The sequence below is a fragment of the Anomaloglossus baeobatrachus genome, chromosome 9, assembly GCF_048569485.1.
Source record: "Anomaloglossus baeobatrachus isolate aAnoBae1 chromosome 9, aAnoBae1.hap1, whole genome shotgun sequence".
Lineage (NCBI taxonomy): Eukaryota > Metazoa > Chordata > Amphibia > Anura > Aromobatidae > Anomaloglossus > Anomaloglossus baeobatrachus.
The window spans coordinates 222,816,494-222,823,799 of NC_134361.1; positions in this window are offsets into that span (position 1 = coordinate 222,816,494).

Genomic DNA, 7,306 nt, shown 5'->3' on the forward strand with positions numbered 1-7,306 from the left:
GCAGATTTATACAGCCGCCACTAGAGGGAGCTCACCACATACAGATTTATACAGCCACCACTAGAGGGAGCTCACTACCTACAGATTTATACAGCCACCACTAAAGGGAGCTCACTACATGCAGATTTATACAGCCACCACTAGAGGGAGCTCACTACCTACAGATTTATATAGCTACCACTAGAGGGAGCTCACTACCTACAGATTTATACAGTCACCACTAGAGAGAGCTCACTACCTACAGATTTATACAGCCACCACTAGAGGGAACTCACTACATACAGATTTATACAGCCGCCACTAGAGGGAGATCACTACATACAGATTTATACAGCCACCACTAGAGGGAGATCACTACCTACAGATTTATACAGTCACCACTAGAGAGAGCTCACTACCTACAGATTTATACAGCCGCCACTAGAGGGAGATCACTACATACAGATTTATACAGCCACCACTAGAGGGAGCTCACTACCTACAGATTTATACAGCCACCACTAGAGGGAGCTCACTACATACAGATTTATACAGTCACCACTAGGGGGAGCTCACTACATACAGATTTATACAGACACCACTATAGGGAGCTCACTACATACAGATTTATACAGCCACCACCAGGGGGAGCTCACTACATACAGATTTATACAGCCACCACTAGAGGGAGCTCACTACATACAGATTTATACAGCCACCACCAGGGGGAGCTCACTACATACAGATTTATACATCCACCACTAGAGGGAGATCACTACCTACAGATTTATACAGCCACCACTAGAGGGAGCTCACTACATACAGATTTATACATGCACCACTAGAGGGAGCTCACTACATACAGATTTATACAGCCACCACTAGAGGGAGCTCACTATATAGAGATTTATACAGTCACATCACTGACAATACGCCGAAATTTTGAATCTGAAGCACAAAGTCCGTTAAAAAACGCAGAACATTTTATCATATAATGATTACACTTCATGTACATAAGATAAAAACAGAAAGCTGCAGATATTTGATATTGAAGGTGACAGATCGGTTGCTCCTTTGGTAAAGAACACGCGTCATATCGTATTCCAAGTGACAATGACTTCATTTTCAGGCTTCCGCTTGCACTCTAATATTCTTCCACCAGGTGGCGACATCATCCATAAATTACTTTCCTCTTCTCCATCTGTCTGGACTGAACCTTCACCTGGGAATCAAGTTCTTCTCTTTCTGGACTTTTTTTCCCATAAATCAGACACGTGATACACATGATTACGCTTTGGGAGGGGCCACTGATGTCATGGTATGTAAGTGACATTCATTTACAGATTGCTCTGATCCCAGATGTTTAACCCCTTAGCTCAATAGCAGCCGCAGCACCTAGGTGGTGTCGTCATGGGGCCGCAGGCAGAGTAGATAGAATATGTCCTGGAAAATGACTTCTGATCCTTTCATGAGAAGCCATGTCATTCTCCCTGCTGCCACTAGGGGGAGCTCACTACAAATAGATTTATTATGGAGGTTAATGGGAGCAGTAGAAACTCCTATGCAGTGAGCGCCCTCTAGTGGTGGCCGCCGGTAGACAGAATTTTATTATGTAACTATGACTGAGCTGAAGATTTGGTGCTTTGTACCAGAAAAAGAGATTTCTCACCCGAGCACCATTGAACAAAACACAGAAGTGGAAATGTTAAGACTGGGCCAAGAAATACCATTCTGAAGACCGGTTGTTCTAAGGTTTTATGGACTGGTGAGACGAGAGCGGCTCCTGATGGTGCAGATGGATGGGCCGCGGCTGGATCAGTCCCGGGCACAGACCTCCACTGCACTCCAGCCTGGTGGAGGTGGGGTCCTGCATGGGCTAGTTGTACCTGTTCAGGTGGAAGATGAATGGGTTGATGGGTAGGTGGGTACGTTAGTGGGTGGGTGCATAGATGGGTGGATGGGTAAATGGATGCATGGGTGGGTGGATGGATTAGTGATTTTTATCTGATTGGATGGGTGGGTGTGTAGGTGGGTGGGTGGATGGATAGATAGATGGGTGGGCAGGCAGGTTGGATAGGTGACTGGGTGGATGGATAGGTGGATGGATAAATAGATTATTGGGTGAATTAATTGGCAGGTGGGCGGATGGATGTGTGGGTGAATGGGTGGATAGATGGGTGGATGGATGGGTGGGTGGATCGGTAGGTGGGTGGGTAGCTTGGATAGGTGAGTGGGTGGATGGATGGGTGGATGGATAAGTGGATGGGTTGGTGAGTGGATGGATGGGTAGGTGGGTGGATGGATGGGTAGGTGGGTGGATGGGTGGGTAGATGGGTGGATTGGTGGGTGAGTGAATGGGTGAGTGGATGGATAAGTGGATGGGTAGGTGGGTGGATGGATGGATGATTGAATGGATGGATAGGTGGGTGGATGGATGGGTAGTTGGGTGGATGGATAAGTGGATGGGTAGGTGGGTGAATGGATAAGTGGATGGGTAGGTGGATGGATGGGTAGTTGGGTGGATGGATGGGTAGGTGGATCGGTAGGTGGGTGGGTAGCTTGGATAGGTGAGTGGGTGGATGGATGGATGGGTGGGTGGATTGGTAGGTAGGTGGATGGATGGGTAGATGGGTGGATGGATAAGTGGATGGGTTGGTGGGTGGATGGATGGGTTGGCGAGTGGATGGATGGGTAGGTGGGTGGATGGGTGGGTAGATGGGTGGATTGGTGGGTGAGTGAATGGGTGAGTGGATGGATAAGTGGATGGGTAGGTGGGTGGATGGATAAGTGGATGGATGGATGGATGGATGATTGAATGGATGGATAGGTGGGTGGATGGATGGGTAGTTGGGTGGATGGATAAGTGGATGGGTAGGTGGGTGGATGGATAAGTGGATGGGTAGGTGGGTGGATGGATAGATAAGTGGATGGGTTGGTGGGTGGGTGGATGGATGGGTAGGTGGATGGGTAAGTGGGTGGATGGATGGTAGATGGGTGGATGGATGGGTAGGTGGGTGGATGGAGGGGTAGATGGGTAGGTGGATGGATGGAATGGTAGTTGGGTGGATGGATAAGTGGATGGGTAGGTGGATGGGTGGGTGGATGGGTGGATGGATGGGTGGGTAGATAGGTGGATTGGTGGATAGATGGGAGGATTGGTGGGTAAGTGGGTGGGTGGATAGATGGATGGATGGGTGGGTAGATGGATGGGTGGATTGGTGGGTAAGTGGGTGGGTGGATAGATGGATGGGTGGATTGGTAGGTAAGTGGGTGGGTGGATGGATGGATGGGTGGGTAGATGGATGGGTGGATTGGTGGGTAAGTGGGTGGGTGGATAGATGGATGGGTGGGTAGATGGATGGGTGGATTGGTGGGTAAGTGGGTGGGTGGATAGATGGATGGGTGGATTGTTGGGTAAGTGGGTGGGTGGATAGATGGATGGATGGGTGGGTAGATGGATGGGTGGATTGTTGGGTAAGTGGGTGGGTGGATAGATGGATGGATGGGTGGGTAGATGGATGGGTGGATTGGTGGGTAAGTGGGTGGGTGGATAGATGTGATTTGTGTCTGGGTTGTACAGTAGTAGAAGTAAATTATGACCCAATTTCCTGTAGGATTGAATGTTACGAGCTCTTTGGACGCAGACAGAATACAGATTACCTAGGTTAACCCTTTCCGGTGCTGGGACTGGTGTCCTCCCTATTAGTGTCTGTATTCAGCGCCCCCACCTGTCCCCCGGGGGCTTCCTGTCCCCCCATCCTTCTATTCAGGACACTACAGGACTGTTTTCTATCATAGAATGGAGATGTCACAGAGACAGGATACAGGATCCGCAGCCAAATAAATCCATGCCGCTTAACCCCTGCAGTGCCAGCGCCCCACAAGTAATGGGCTTATAGTCAAGGATAGGAACGTGTCATTATCAGCCCTGGATTCCTGATCCTTGGGGGCCGATGTCTTTACTACAGAGGGAATTCTAGATATCAAATGTGTATGTATTTATATCTGTAGCGCTGGGGCCGCCGGGTGGTCTTCATTGGCCCACGCTGCCTCTATTTGGGGCTCTCTGGCCTTTCAGCAGATGGCCACTACAAGAAGGAGCCACTGCATCCAGGATCACTTGGCACTGGCTCTGTTGGTGCCCAAGGTAATCCTGATGTGATGCCAGGAGCCCCTCCATAACCACTAGGAAAGCTGACAACCAATATGGTCACCAGAGCTGTCCGTCAGGTAGTCAGACCTATCCCTGCCCTCCGCTCCAGCAGCACCTGGCCCCTGCCCCTGCCCCCTGCTCTGGCAGCACCTGGCCCCTGCCCCCTGCTCTGGCAGCACCTGGCCCCTGCCCTTACCCCCTGCTCTGGCAGAAAATGGCCCCTGCCCTTACCCCCTGCTCTGGCAGCACCTGGCCCCTGCCCCTACCCCCTTCTTTGGCAACACCTGGACACTGCCCCTGCCCCCTGCTCTGGCAGCACCTGGCCCCTGTCCCTGCCCCCTGCTCTGGCAGCATCTGCCCCTGCCCCCTGATCTGGCAACCCCTGGCCCCTGCCCCCTGCTCTGGCAGCCCCTGGCCCCAGCCCCTGCCCCCTGCTCTGGCAGCCCCTGGCCCCTGACCCTACCCTGGCAGCACCTGCCCCTGCCCCCTGCTCTGGCAGCACTTGGCCCCTGCCCCCTGCTCTGGCAGCACCTGGCCCCTGCCCCTGTCCTCTGCTCTGGCAGCACCTGGCTCCTGCCCCTGTCCCCTGCTCTGGCAGCACCTGGCCCCTGCCCCTACCCCCTGCTTTGGCAACACCTGGACACTGCCCCTACCCCCTGCTCTGGCAGCACCTGGCCTCTGCCCCTGTCCCCTGCTCTGGCAGCACCTGGCCCCTGCCCCCTGCTCTGGCAGCACCTGGCCCCTGCCCCAGGCCCCTGCTCTGGCAGCAGCTGGTCCCTGCCCCTACCCCCTGCTCTGGCAGCCCCTGGCCCCTGCCCCCTGCTCTGGCAGCCCCTGGCCCCTGCTCTAGCAGCCCCTGGCCCCTGTTCCTGTCCCCTGCTCTGGCAGCCCCTGGCCCCTGCCCCCTGCTCTGGCAGCACCTGGCCCCTGCCCCTGTCCCCTGCTCTGGCAGCCCCTGGCCCCTGCTCTGGCAGCCCCTGGCCCCTGTCCCTGCCCCCTGCTCTGGCAGCATCTGCCCCTGTCCCCTGCTCTGGCAGCCCCTGGCCCCTGCCCCTATCCCTGTCCCCTGCTCTGGCAGCCCCTGCCCCCTGCTCTGGCAGCACCTGGCCCCTGCTCTGGCAGCACCTGGCCCCTGTCCCTGCCCCCTGCTCTGGCAGCACCTGGCCCCTGCCCCTGTCCTCTGCTCTGGCAGCACCTGGCCCCTGCCCCTGTCCCCTGCTCTGGCAGCACCTGGCCCCTGCCCCTACCCCCTGCTTTGGCAACACCTGGACACTGCCCCTACCCCCTGCTCTGGCAGCACCTGGCCTCTGCCCCTGTCCCCTGCTCTGGCAGCACCTGGCCCCTGCCCCCTGCTCTGGCAGCACCTGGCCCCTGCCCCAGGCCCCTGCTCTGGCAGCAGCTGGTCCCTGCCCCTACCCCCTGCTCTGGCAGCCCCTGGCTCCTGCCCCCTGCTCTGGCAGCCCCTGGCCCCTGCTCTAGCAGCCCCTGGCCCCTGTTCCTGTCCCCTGCTCTGGCAGCCCCTGGCCCCTGCCCCCTGCTCTGGCAGCCCCTGGCCCCTGCCCCTGTCCCCTGCTCTGGCAGCCCCTGGCCCTTGCTCTGGTAGCCCCTGGCCCCTGTCCCTGCCCCCTGCTCTGGCAGCATCTGCCCCTGTCCCCTGCTCTGGCAGCCCCTGGCCCCTGCCCCTGTCCCCTGCTCTGGCAGCCCCTGCCCCCTGCTCTGGCAGCACCTGGCCCCTGCTCTGGCAGCACCTGGCCCCTGTCCCTGCCCCCTGATCTGGCAGACCCTGGCCCCTGCCCCCTGATCTGGCAGACCCTGGCCCCTGCCCCCTGCTCTGGCAGCCCCTGGCCCCTGCCTCTGTCCCCTGCTCTGGCAGCCCCTGCCCCCTGCTCTGGCAGCCCCTGGCCCCTGACCCTGCCCCTACCCCCTGCTCTGGCAGCACCTGCCCCTGCCCCCTGCCCTTGCCCCCTGCTCTGGCAGCACCTGGCCTCTGCCCCTACCCTCTGCTCTGGCAGCACCTGCCCCTGCCCCCTGCCCTTGCCCCCTGCTCTGGCAGCACCTGGCCCCTGCCCCCTGCTCTGGCAGCACCTGGCCCCTGCCCCCTGCTCTGGCAGCACCTGGCCCCTGCTCTGGCAGCACCTGGCCCCTGCCCCTACCCCCTGCTCTGGCAGCCCCTGCCCCCTGCTCTGGCAGCCCCTGGCCCCTGACCCTGCCCCTACCCTGGCAGCACCTGCCCCTGCCCCCTGCTCTGGCAGCACTTGGCCCCTGCCCCCTGCTCTGGCAGCACATGGCCCCTGCCCCTGTCCTCTGCTCTGGCAGCACCTGGCCCCTGCCCCTACCCCCTGCTTTGGCAACACCTGGACACGGCCCCTACCCCCTGCTCTGGCAGCACCTGGCCTCTGCCCCTGTCCCCTGCTCTGGCAGCACCTGGCCCCTGCCCCCTGCTCTGGCAGCACCTGGCCCCTGCCCCAGGCCCCTGCTCTGGCAGCAGCTGGTCCCTGCCCCTACCCCCTGCTCTGGCAGCCCCTGTCCCCTGCCCCCTGCTCTGGCAGCCCCTGGCCCCTGCTCTAGCAGCCCCTGGCCCCTGTTCCTGTCCCCTGCTCTGGCAGCCCCTGGCCCCTGCCCCCTGCTCTGGCAGCACCTGGCCCCTGCCCCTGTCCCCTGCTCTGGCAGCCCCTGGCCCCTGCCCCTGTCCCCTGCTCTGGCAGCCCCTGGCCCCTGTCCCTGCCCCCTGCTCTGGCAGCATCTGCCCCTGTCCCCTGCTCTGGCAGCCCCTGGCCCCTGCCCCTGTCCCTGTCCCCTGCTCTGGCAGCCCCTGCCCCCTGCTCTGGCAGCACCTGGCCCCTGCTCTGGCAGCACCTGGCCCCTGTCCCTGCCCCCTGCTCTGGCAGCATCTGCCCCTGCCCCCTGATCTGGCAGATTCTGGCCCCTGCCCCCTGCTCTGGCAGCCCCTGGCCCCTGCCTCTGTCCCCTGCTCTGGCAGCCCCTGCCCCCTGCTCTGGCAGCCCCTGGCCCCTGACCCTGCCCCTACCCCCTGCTCTGGCAGCACCTGCCCCTGCCCCCTGCCCTTGCCCCCTGCTCTGGCAGCACCTGGCCCCTGCCCCTACCCTCTGCTCTGGCAGCACCTGCCCCTGCCCCCTGCCCTTGCCCCCTGCTCTGGCAGCACCTGGCCCCTGC